The 13,809-nt window shown below is 46.6% G+C and overlaps 1 long non-coding RNA gene and 1 pseudogene across 1 annotated transcript in view; one reads left to right on the top strand and one right to left on the bottom strand.

Moving 5' to 3' along the window:
• LOC135050259 (uncharacterized) overlaps positions 1-13,809 on the top strand; it is a 104,338-nt gene that overhangs the window by 36,537 nt on the left and 53,992 nt on the right. The window lies entirely within an intron of this gene.
• Positions 10,019-10,137, bottom strand: LOC135054388 (5S ribosomal RNA; annotated as a pseudogene).

Raw genomic sequence — 13,809 nt, 5'->3', positions numbered from 1 at the left:
CTAACTCCACTGCCTCATCACATGTACAAAGCATACTTGCCTACCCTCCTGAAATGGCCGGGAGGCTCCCGAAAATCGGGTGACCCTCCCGGCCCTCCGGAAAGGTGGGCAAGCCTCCTGCTTTCCATGCTGCCCATCCTCCTCGGCCGCCCACAACAGAGAACAAGTGGGCGGTCCGAGGGGGTCCGATGACGTGATTCACGCTGAATTGCGTCATCGTAGCTCCGCCCCCCACTATACAGCGTCTCTTTTCTCGGCACTGCATGACGGGGGCAGAGCAACGATGACGCAATCCTGATGCCACGCCCCCGGGCTGTCCACTACCCTGTTGGCCACGCCCACAGAATGCCCATCCTGCTGACGGCCACGCCCCAATGCACCTACAACGCTGTCTCCTCCCGAAAGAGGTAAGTATGGTACAAAGTGATGATAATTGTATCACATGTTTGTCCCACAGTGAGAATAAAGTAAATATATTTTACATAATGTATACCAAACAGAAGAAGAGAATAAAAACACATCTAGCCTATAGGCAAATTAAGTCACGCATGACTTACTACAAAATGATTAACCCTTCAACAGTTTTATATTCTAGCATTACAGCAACTATCATAGGATCTTGGTAAGAGCCCCTGAATATTCCCTGTATTTATTGTACTGACAATGGGGGTCATTCCGAGTCGTTCGCTCGGTATTTTTCTTCGCATCGCAGCGTTTTTCTGCTTAGTACGCATGCGCAATGTTCGCACTGCGACTGCGCCAAGTATTTTTGCTATGAAGATAGTTTTTTTACTCACGGCTTTTTCTTCGCTCCGGCGATCGTAATGTGATTGACAGGAAATGGGTGTTACTGGGCGGAAACACGGCGTTTTATGGGCGTGTGGATAAAAACGCTACCGTTTCCGGAAAAAACGCGGGAGTGGCTGGAGAAACGGGGGAGTGTCTGGGCGAACGCTGGGTGTGTTTGTGACGTCAAACCAGGAACGACAAGCACTGAACTGATCGCAGATGCCGAGTAAGTCTGAAGCTACTCTGAAACTGCTAAGTAGTTTGTAATCGCAATATTGCGAATACATCGTTCGCAATTTTAAGAAGCTAAGATTCACTCCCAGTAGGCGGAGGCTTAGCGTGTGTAACTCTGCTAAAATCGCCTTGCGAGCGAACAACTCGGAATGACCCCCAATATACGTGATTGAGAAGCTTTAACCATATGGTTTGTGTTTTAGAAGGCTGTCAAAGAACTATGGGGGTCATTCCGAGTTGTTCGCTCGCAAGGCGATTTTAGCAGAGTTACACACGCTAAGCCTCCGCCTACTGGGAGTGAATCTTAGCTTCTTAAAATTGCGAACGATGTATTCGCAATATTGCGATTACAAACTACTTAGCAGTTTCAGAGTAGCTTCAGACTTACTCGGCATCTGCGATCAGTTCAGTGCTTGTCGTTCCTGGTTTGACGTCACAAACACACCCAGCGTTCGCCCAGACACTCCTCCGTTTCTCCAGCCACTCCCGCGTTTTTTCTGGAAACGGTAGCGTTTTTATCCACACGCCCATAAAACGCCGTGTTTCCGCCCAGTAACACCCATTTCCTGTCAATCACATTACGATCGCCGGAGCGAAGAAAAAGCCGTGAGTAAAAAAACTATCTTCATAGCAAAAATACTTGGCGCAGTCGCAGTGCGAACATTGCGCATGCGTACTAAGCAGAAAAACGCTGCGATGCGAAGAAAAATACCGAGCGAACGAATCGGAATGACCCCCTATATCATCTAGTTGTTTTATTTCTAACTAGTGTTTGCCCATAGTTTCGCTCACATGAATGTCTGTTATTGCTCAGCGGAACTAATTTTACAAAGACAGTAGTGCCATCTAATATTGTGATGCGTATTTTATATTGTACACATTGGTCACAAAATGTCTTTGTAAACAAAATTTGCAGTTTTTCCTTCAGAGATTAACACAAATAGATGCTTGGGGCTACTAACTCGTGAGCAAGCCACGTAAAGCTGCTCATGGGAGAAGCAGCTGGTCCTGAGATCTATTCCTGCAGCCCTGAGCTTTTGCCCCTGCGACTAGTTGATCGTCATAGCAAAGCAGACGCTCACAGGAAACTGCAGGCACTTGAATTGAAAAGGAAAATTGGTAATGATAAAGGGTGTATATGCCATGGTATAAACACAGTCTCACCTGTGCCACATCCCGTTAGAAGCTCTATCTCAATTAGGTTTCTCTGCAGAGCAGTCACTTCTTTCTAAGTCACTAATACCGCTTTTATACCTAAACTGCGGGTGGCGGGTGCTACCCGGCTGCGACCCGCGTCAGCCCCCATTTAGACCGGAGTCACCAACCCAGCATATTGCCAGGGTTGATGATGTTGCCGGTGACGCAACAGGGGCGACGCTTGGAAGTCATATGATCTCCAAGCGTCGCCCACTCATACACTGTAAACGGGAAGCCGGGTTGCGCGATCCAGCCCCTGTTTACACTGAACAGTTTGCCGGGTTGAACACGTGTTCAACCCCGCAAACTACCCGAGTTGGAATACCGGGTCACTCGACCCGGATTATTCCAACTCTGCCCTTTTACACCGAGCTTAGCTCATAAACAGACCTAGAAGTATATTTTAAAAAAAATGCTATGTACAAGCACAACATTTACAGTTTTATTATATGTATACGAAATTGATTATCTAAATTGTTTTATCAGGCCGCCAGAGACCCAGTGTGGGTAGGACTAGCGCTCTCCCCAACACCCGTCTCTGAGCACTATAATAACCAGATCACCAGTGGACAGTCATGTTCCATCCTTGGTGAGCTCCGCGGCCTCATTGGTGGGAACAGCTGCCATCACAAGCTTCAATTTCATATCTCCACCTTCCACTGTCTTTCCTTATTCAACCCATACCAAATCATGGTAAACTGCGCAGGAAGGTCAGACCCCAATGGCTGATTTATATTGGTGGTGCTCCAAGAGTGAGAAGAAGAGAGGGCTGCCAGGGTGGTGCAGTCATGCCCCCCAAAAATGCAATTTCTCCCTTTAGAAAACAAAAAAAATTGTGTTTTCCTAAATATCTGAAAGATTCCGTGATTTAGTATTTTGTCTGTGCTACTGGTGCGGTCACGACGTGTATTTTCAGTTCCAGCATGAACTGTAACAGATCCTCACCTTTATAGATTCTGAAAGGCCAATTAACCTAAAGATATTGCTTTATGACCTGTTCTCTTGATCATTGATTTTGGCTTGTAAACTCTCATTTATATTTCCAATACTCTGTTGGATTTTGCTTACATTGATCTTTTTGCCTATTTTTCAAGGTTAGAGAGTTTTGTAGTAACTTCTATGAATTTGTTGTGAAAAGTTCTTTATGTATTTTGGGATCATGATGACTGGTACCCATCACAGCCTTCACACACATGTCATCAAGTCAGCTATCTAGGGGTATATTTACTAAGGTGTGAGTTTCCTAGGAGTGGAGATGTTGCCCATAGCAACCAATCAGATCCTAGCTATTATCTTCTAGAAGCCGCCAGATAATTGTTACGTGGAATCTGATTGGTTGCTATAGACAACGTCTCCACTACTAAAAAAACTCATACCTTAGTAAATATACCCCCTACTGTCTCTATATCTTTCTTAGAACCACTTACTGTATATATTTTAAACTGAGACTGGTAGAGAAGGAAACCGTACATAAACAAATGATTACATTCTGCTCTATGGATCATTAACAAACAGCAAAAGGGGCCTGGTTATGCTGCTTCTTAATACGCATGCTTGCGCCCCCTTGTCTTGCTAGGTGTCCGTCTGTTTCATGGTCCTTGGAATTGACAGAAAAGCAATCTGCAGCTAGTTTTGCACTTTTTCTGTCAGCTATATATTTACTTTTTAATCAAGCCTTTGTAAAGTTTATGGGCGTCATTAGGGCTGCCATCAGAAATTGTGGGGCCCGGAACTGTCAAAATAAGCACCCCCCCCCCGGAAAAAAAAGTTAAAGAAAAATAAGTATATATTTTTAAAAAATAAAAAAATCAAATTTTTATGCAGACACTAAGCCACCCCCTCAAGTCTCAACCTGTGTATTTAAGGTAGGAATATTTTTTTTTAACTTTTTTTAGTTGAACCTTTTAAGATAAAGATAAAGGGGATAAATACCCTGAAACGTTGTCCGCGAGTGCCGGATACCATTGGGAGGTGTGTGTATGGATAGATAGATAGATAGATAGATAGATAGATAGATAGATAGATAGATAGATAGATAGATATAGATATATAGATATAGATATATAGATATAGATATAGATATAGATAAACAGATGATGAAAACCGCACTTCACCAAGTCACAAAATGTCGGGTGCCAGGTCAACTAGTAGTATATCCAATCGTCCACACCATGAGGCTCCAGCAGGGGCTTATGTAGTAGACCAGACCAGCACTCCTTTAACTGATAAGTTATTTTAATGCTTTAAAAGACAATGTGCAATTCAAGCATAGTTCAAGCATAGTTGGCAATCCCCCCCCCCCCCCCACCCCCCTGCAGTGCACATGGTTTTACCAGTTTGCTAACAAATTTGTTGCTGCTCAGATCTGAGGGGGTAATTCAGCGATTTTTGCAGCCCTGCGATCAGATAGTCGCCGCCTACAGGTGGAGAGTATTTTTGCTGTGCAAGTGTGCGATCATATGTGTAGCAGAGCTGTACAAACTGATTTTGTGCAGACTCTGCGCAGCCCAGAACTTGCTCAGCCGCTGCAATCAGTCCCAACGACAGGGGGGGACAAAGGGAACATCCATACCGGGCACCGAAGGTCAGTGGGGCCCCGAGGATCGAGGGAACAAAAAATGAGTACAAGGTGCTTAAGAGTGCTTTTTTAAGTGGTGCGTTCCGGACTGCAGACAAGTGAATTAAAAGAAAATTATTATCAGGGCCACTAACACGTACGATCCCCCCCCCCCCCCCCCCCCGTTACCTGGTCACTTGATACGATCCGGTCCCGTGCCGTGTTCACATGCTGTGCGCACTACGCATGACTCTGCGCCTTTCCCTGTCTCTCTGAACCACTGCCGCCGGGTCCGAGGAGCCGAGTAGCGGCACAGCAGCACCGGGCACTCTGACAGCAGCCACCTGCCGCTGCACCGCTGTGCTGCTCTTACAGACCCTGGTTTTAGTGGAGGTGAGTCCCTCCTGGGTCTTAGCACCCTCCCTCTGTGTGTGGTTCACATGTCTATACCAGGCCCCGTTTCCATATATATATATACATACCCTCTAACATTTTGCACATAAAAATCGGAACATATTCGAAAAGGGGCCGTGGCCATTGGTAAAGGGGCGTGACCATGCCCCTTTTCCTATACTTTCAATGGAACTATGGAGAGCCAAAATTCGGTACAGACCATATAAAAAGGTACTGTACCTGCCAAAAAGGTACAGTTGGAGGGTATGTATTAGAAATGTGCAGCGGGCACTTTTCATGTTTTGTGTTTTGGTCCTAATTCCCCGTTCGTGTTTTGGTTTTGGATTGGATTTGCCAAAACCACCCTTTCGTGTTTTGGTTTTGGATCTGGATGATTTTTGGGAAAAAAATATATAAACAGCTAAAATCATAGAATTTGGGGGTAATTTTGATCCTACGGTATTATTAACCTCAATAACATTAATTTCCACTCATTTCCAGTCTATTCTGAACACCTCACAATATTGTTTTTAGGCCAAAAGGTTGATCCGAGGTGGCTGTATGACTAACCTAAGTGACACAAGTGTGCGGCACAAACACCTGGACCATCTAGGAGTGACACTGCAGTGGCAGACAGGATGGCACTTAAAAAAAAAAATAGGCCCCAAACAGCTCATCATGCAAAGAAGTAAAAGAGGTGCAATGAGGTAGTTGTATGACTAAGCTAAGCGACACAAGTGTGCGGCGCAAACACCTAGCCCATCTAGAAATGGCACTGCAGTTGCAGACAGGATGGCACTCCAAAAAAATAGGCCCCAAACAGCACATCATGCAAAGAAGTAAAAGAGGTGCAATGAGGTAGTTGTATGACTAAGCTAAGCGACACAAGTGTGCAGCACAAACACCTGGCCCATCTAGGAGTGGCACTGCAGATGCAGACAGAATGGCACTTAAAAACAATAGGACCAAAACAGCACATCATGCAAAGAAGCAAAAAAGGTGTAATGAGGTAGCTGTTGACTAAGCTAAGCGACACAAGTGTGCGGCACAAACACCTGGCCCATCTAGGAGTGGCACTGCAGTGGCAGACAGGATGGCACTTAAAAAAAACTAGGCCCGAAACAGCACATGATGCAAAGAAGAAAAAGAGGTGCAAGATGGAATTGTCCTTGGGCCCTCCCACCCACCCTTATGTTCTATAAACAGGACATGCACACTTTAACAAACCAATCATTTCAGCGACAGGGTCTGCCACACGACTGTGGCTGAAATGACTGGTTTGTTTAGGCCCCCACCAAAAAAGAATCAATCTCTCCTTGCACAAACCGGCTCTACAGAGGCAAGATGTCGACCTCATCCGATTCCTCACCCCTTTCACTGATAATTCATCCCCACTAGAATCCACCATCACAGGTCCCTCTGTACTTTCTGGAGGCAATTGCTGGTAAAGGGCTTCCTGGAGGAATTTATAATTCATTTTGATGAACATCATCTTCTCCACATGTTGTGGAAGTAACCTCCTACGCCGATCGCTGACAAGGTGACCGGCTTGTTTTGTTCATATGTTTGTAAATCCAGTCATCAGGACACAGAGACATGCGAGTTCACTGCTGTGCTGTTTATTCCATCACCAACTCCAGACACACTGCACACTGGACCACCCACTTCCCAGCATCCCCCTGGTCCTAGGGACCATCACTGAAGATTCAGGCTTACACGTGTTAGTAAGGGAGTGTCTACAAATATTAAGCATTCTAATACACTAACATCACACCCTCTTTTCTTTAAAGATAAGCCCTATACGCTTCAATGCAACAATTAACAACGTCATATTAAGAACATCATCTAACACGTTTCAATGAGTCTCTCAGGTCTGCATATTTCCCTTTTGGGTCTTTCATACACAGTCTGTGTTTCATCGACTATGTTGGACCTTTCTAGAATCGTGGTTTGTTCACCATTATGAGGATCATCATACATGTCAGATGAAGGGTATTCTTCAGTCATGTTGTCTTTATTATGGTACGGTTAAGATCTTAAATCCACCCGATTTCTTCTTACTTCCGTTCCACGCTCTGTACGTATAGTATAAGATCTTGATGCTACTTGTGCTTGCACAATACCTTTCTTCACCCAAATACCTTTCTCGTGATCTCTGAGACGGACTTGGTCACCCGATTTTAGATCAGATAAGCTTTTTGCTCGCCTGTCATGGAACAGTTTCTGTTTCGCCTGTTGACGTTCCTTACTCAGTCTGATCAACGCTGAGTTATGTGTATTAAGCAGTTCATCATGTATCGGGAGATTTGCTCTAATCCTTCTTCCCATCAGCATTTGTGCAGGAGAAAGTCCATTCTGTAAAGGTGTACTGCGGTAAATTAAAAGACTTTTGTAGAAATCTTCTTTACCTTCTTGAGCTTTTTTCATGAGACTCTTTACAGTTTTTACTGAACTTTCCACCAACCCATTTGAGCGTGGATAGTGGGGACTTGACGTAGTATGGACAAATTCCCACTCATCAGCAAATTGTCTAAATTCAGCACTGGAAAACTGAGGACCATTGTCAGTGAACACTTCCATAGGAACACCATGCCTTGCAAAGATTGACTTCATGCAATTGATTACGGCTATACTAGAAGTTGTATGTAGTGTCTTCACATCAGGGTAGTTAGAGTAATAATCAGTCATGAAATGTACGTTTTCCCATTACAATCAAACAAATCTGCACCAACTTGCTGGTACGGTCTCTCTGGCACTGCGTGAGGACTCAGTGGCTTGACTTGTTTTTTCGGTCTATACGTAAGACATAATTCACAGCTGTAGTCTGTGCCATGTCTTGGTTCATTCTTGGCCAATACATAACTTCACGCGCTCTCCGCTTACATTTTTCTTCTCCTAAGTGGCCTTCATGTATCTTGCACAGCATAGTTTTTCATAGTCGTGCACACTGGCGTAACTACTGCCCCCGCAGCCCTCGCGGTGGCTTGGGGGCGAGGGGCTGCGGGGGCGCCGCCACTGATTTAGAGCAGATTGACATGCGGACGAGCGTCCGCATGTCAATCTGTTGTCACTAGCCCCCCGCTGCGAAGTAGGAACACGGAGGCACAGCGCGCGCCTCTCCCGTGTCCCTCTGAGTCTCCGGCGTGTCGGGGGCGTGGTCTAGGAAAAGGGGCGTGGCTTCGCGGGAGGACCCGCGATCGCGGGCCACGCCCCCATTTTCGTCACTGAGGGGGCATGTCCAGCGCTCTGTGAGCTGCTGGCATGCCCTCTCTCCCACTGTCTGCGCTGAATAGACGCTGTGCGCATGCGCACAGCGTCTATTCACTACTGCTCTGCTATGCAGTGAGTGTAGGAGCCTTCCAACTGCCCCCCCCATCGCGTGCATATATGGCACTGGGGGGGGCACTGAGGGGGCATATATGGCACTGGGGGGGCATATATGGCACTGAGGGGGCATATATGGCACTGGGGAGGCACTGAGGGGCATATATGGCACTGGGGGGCACTGAGGCGGCATATATGGCACTGGGGGGCACTGAGGGGGCATATATGGCACTGCGGGGGGCACCGAGGGGGCATATATGGCACTGAGGGGGCATATATGGCACTGGGGGGGCACTGAGGGGGCATATATGGCACTGAGGGGGCATATATGGCACTGGGGGGGCACTGAGGGGGCATATATGGCACTGGGGGGCACTGAGGTTGCATATATGGCACTGGGGGGCACTGAGGTGGCATATATGGCACTGGGGGGCACTGAGGGGGCATATATGGCACTGCGGGGGGCACCGAGGGGGCATATATGGCACTGAGGGGGCATATATGGCACTGGGGGGGCACTGAGGGGGCATATATGGCACTGAGGGGGCATATATGGCACTGGGGGGGCACTGAGGGGGCATATATGGCACTGAGGGGGCATATATGGCACTGGGGGGGCACTGAGGGGGCATATATGGCACTGGGGGGCACTGAGGTTGCATATATGGCACTGAGGGGGCATATATGGCACTGAGGGGCACTGAGGGGGCATATATGGCTCTGGGGGGGCACTGAGGGGGCATATATGGCACTGTATGTGTACCTGGCACATGGGGGGGGCTATATTTGGCACTGGGGGCACGTGAGCACCTGGCATTGTGGGGGAATATCTGGCACTGGGGGCATATGTGGCACTGGGGGGAGAGGCTATATTTGGCACTGGGGGCATGTGAGTACCTGGCACCGTGGGGGAATATCTGGCACTGAGGACATATGTGGCACTGGGAGCACAGCCCTAGCAACAAGCACTACCCCCTAGCAACGAGCATGACACCCAGTGCATGAAACCCCTGGCAACGAGCATGACACTGAGTGCATGAAACACCTGGCAACGAGCATGACATATGCAGAAGAGAAAGTATGACTCTTGTTTGGGCGCACTCTTGTTTTAACTATCTATCAATAGATAAGTAAATTCATATAGGAGTAATAACAGTGTGGTAATTGTTTCTACTCTTTAAAGCGCATGAGGGTTGGACACGACTGGTTGGAGATAGAATGGGTGTTGAATGATCAACAGGAGACAATGGTCTCATAAATGGATGTTCAGATCTTAATATTCCTGGATAATTGCATGTCGGAAGTTGGCTATAGACTGAGCCACTTCCCTCTGCCCAAGATCTGTACAAACTGGGTTTGTATTAATGCAGCCCTGATTGAGGTACGATCGTGAAGTGGGAAACCCATAAGCTAGGTCCCACTTCTGAACAATAGCCTAGGTGAAGAATGGGAAAGAAGAAGAGAGAGGTATTGTGGTGTAAGTGGTGATACTGCTGTTGGTATCTTATCTACAGGAAGGAGAGTTTCCTACTTCACTGGGTATTCCCTAGTGGTCGCCCATCTAGGTACTGACTCAGCCCACCTGCGTTTAGCTTCCAAGATCGGACGAGATTGGGCGTGAACGCAGGGGTATGGTCGTAGGAAAGTTCAGACCTGCAGTGCCAATGAGAGTGCACCGAAATGGGAGGATAAAATCCGCCTATGAAGGATGATTGTGAGAAATGCGTGCTGGGACAGAAAGATTGAAAAAGAGGAGATACCAGAAAAAGTTGAGGAAAATGTGTGAATCTGCTGTCCACGTTAGACCGAAGAAGCGTGTCTCCTGTGGGGACACGCTCCTCTGAATCGTGGATGAGAGTTCACGGAAGGAAGAACAGTGGGAGAGATAAAGGAGAAAAAGGAGGCAAAGGAGGAGAAGGGTCCCTGGGGGGTTGCCTAAGGTGTGTGACTACTGCTGGAAACTGGTCCAATGAGTCAGTTAATGCCAAGCCCCAGAATATTGAATTTACAAAGGTGATATGAGCAAAATGTCCCAATGAGGACAGGACTCAGTGGTTGGCACAGGGTTGAACCTGAGGCTGAGGGAAGAGATGTCACTGAACACTTCACAAGAGCATCCGATGCATATTGGAGATAACCTATAACAGAGTGGTTGTAGAATCACAACATGTCTTTCTAATTGATTCCACTCCGAATATCAGAGAGGTCAAGTGCTTACAAGGATGCAAGAGAAGCGTGTGTATCTCGTTAATGGTACATTTGAGATGTATAACGGTCAACAGTGTCAGATATCAGGACATATCTCTAGTAATAAGAATACAGAGCTATACCTGAGGCAAAATATAATGACATGAAATAAAATGACACGAGAGTATGCTGCACACAGTTTGAGATTACCAAGGGCAGGGTACATATAGGATAATATCGCACCTATACCTGTTATTGGTTGGGTATTGGAGAGAAGTTGTGGGAATTATATACTAGGGCTGGAGGCACCAATTTAGGGTTTGGGGCAATTACTGCGTTATGATAACGGTGCTTGCCCTTAGTATTGAGTATAACATAACAACAAACACCTCTCCAGATATGAGGCAGGTTTAGGTGTGTACAGGAATACAGAAAGAAGAATTATTAATGTCACCAATCCGAGTATCAGACAAGTTAGGTGCTTGCAGGATTGCAGGAAAAATTTCTGCACTAAAGCAAAAGTGCTTGGTTTAAGCAATAAGTTTGGTATAAGAAAAATTAACGTCACCAATTCGAATATCAGGCAGGTTAGGTGTTTGCAGGATTGCAGGAAAACGCGTTTCACCCGGTCTCGGGCTTGTTCACTTCCATCCTGAACGAGCATGACACCCTGAGCATGAAAACCCCTGGCACCGTGCATGGAACCAAGAGCATGAAACCCCTGGCAACGAGCAGGTAATTTAAAAGTAATTAGAAACCTTACTGTAGGACTTAATGTGTAATGGGCATTACGGTGTGTGGCATAATGTATCACGGACATTGCGGTGTGTGTCAGAATGTGTCACAGGCATTACGGTGTGTGACAAACTATATCATGGGCATTGTGGTATGTGGTATAATGTCTCAGGGGCATTGCAGTGTGGCATAGGGTATAACGGGCATTGCGGTATGTGTCACAGGCATTACGGTGTATGGTATATTATATCACGGGCATTGTAGAATGTGGTATAATGTCTTAGGGTCATTGCAGTGTGTGGCATAATGTATAACGGGCATTGCGGTGTGTGGCATAATGTGTCAGGCATTACGGTGTCTGTATACTATATCACGGGCATTGTGGTATGTGGTATAATGTCTCAGGGTCATTGCAGTGTGGCATAATGTATAACGGGCATTGCGGTATGTGTCAGGCATTACTGTGTGTTGTATACTATATCACGGGCATTGTGGTATAATGTCTCAGGGTCATTGCAGTGTGTGGCATAATATATCACGGACATTGCGGTGTGTGTCATAATGTGTCAGGCATTACGGTGTGTTGTATACTATATCACGGGCATTGTGGTATAATGTCTCAGGGTCATTGCAGTGTGTGGCATAATATATCATGGTCATTGCGGTGTGTGTCATAATGTGTCAGGCATTACGGTGTGTTGTATACTATATCACGGGCATTGTGCTATGTGGTATAATGTCTCAGGGTCATTGCAGTGTGTGTCATAATGTGTCACAGGCATTACGGTGTGTGGCATAATGTGTCACAGGCATTGTATGTGCTATAATCTATCAGGGGCATTGCAGTGTGTAGCATAATGTATAACGGGCATTGTGATTCCTGTCATGTGTCACAGGCATTACGGTGTGTGGCATAATGTGTCACAGGCATTACGGTGTGTGGCATAATGTGTCACAGACATTGTATGTGCTATAATCTATCAGGGGCATTGCAGTGTGTAGCATAATGTATAACGGGCATTGTGATTCCTGTCATGTGTCACAGGCATTACGGTGTGTGGCATAATGTGTCACAGGCATTACGGTGTGTGGCATAATGTGTCACAGACATTGTATGTGCTATAATCTATCAGGGGCATTGCAGTGTGTAGCATAATGTATAACGGGCATTGTGATTCCTGTCATGTGTAACAGGCATTACGGTGTGTGGCATAATGTGTCGCAGGCATTACGGTGTGTGGCATAATGTGTCACAGACATTGTATGTGCTATAATCTATCAGGGGCATTGCAGTGTGTAGCATAATGTATAACGGGCATTGTGATTCCTGTCATGTGTCACAGGCATTACGGTGTGTGGCATAATGTGTCACAGGCATTGTATGTGTTATAATGTATCAGGGGCATTGCAGTGTGTAGCATAATGTATAACGGGCATTGCGGTGTGTGGCATAGGGTATAACTGGCATTGCGGTATGTGTCACAGGCATTACGGTGTATGGTATACTATATCACGGGCATTGTGGTATGTGGTATAATGTCTCAGGTTCATTGCAGTGTGTGTCATAATGTATCACGGACATTGCGGTGTGTGTCATAATGTATCACGGACATTGCGGTGTGTGGTATACTATATCATGGGCATTGTGGTATGTGGCAGTGACGTGCGGTGAGGTCAATGGCTGGGGAGGCACCAAGTGAAGCCTCATCCTCAGGTCCAGAATATAGGATGGGGGTGAATGGAGTGGGCTCCGGGCCTAATTCTGAGTTGATCGCAGCATCAAATTTGTTAGCAGGTGGGCAAAACCATGTGCACTGCAGGTGGAGCAGATGTAACATGTGCACTGCAGGTGGGGCAGATGTTACATGTGCAGAGAGAGTTAGATTTGGGTGGGGCGTGTTCAAACTGAAATCTAAATTGCAGTGTAAAAATAAAGCAGTCAGTATTTACCCTGCACAGAAACAATATAACCCACCCAAATCTAACTCTCTCTGCAAATGTTATATCTGCCCCCCCCCCCCCCCCCCCCCCCCCCCCCTGCAGTGCACATGGTTACATGGTTTTGTCCAATTGCTAACAAACTTGCTGCTGCGATCAACTCAGAATTACCCCCTCCCAAAGGCCCACACACATTGGAGTCCGGCCTGCAATCTAAATGGGAAAAAATGCTGCATCGTCTGAGTGGATGCAGTTAATTTCCCGAACGATGGGATCCCGTCGGTCGAAATACCGACACTGGAATCCCAACAGCAGCGGAAATGCTGTTGAAATCCCGACCAAAGGCCTGTATTCTTACGTGGGTGGTGGTCCAAGCCACCACCTGAGGGGGAATATAATAGTGTGGTGAGCAAAGCAAAGCTCGCCACCGGACCCAAAGCACAGCGAGCCCGCGA

The sequence above is a fragment of the Pseudophryne corroboree genome, chromosome 2 (assembly GCF_028390025.1).
Source record: "Pseudophryne corroboree isolate aPseCor3 chromosome 2, aPseCor3.hap2, whole genome shotgun sequence".
Classification (NCBI taxonomy): domain Eukaryota; kingdom Metazoa; phylum Chordata; class Amphibia; order Anura; family Myobatrachidae; genus Pseudophryne; species Pseudophryne corroboree.
This window is presented reverse-complemented; position numbering and strand designations above follow the sequence as displayed.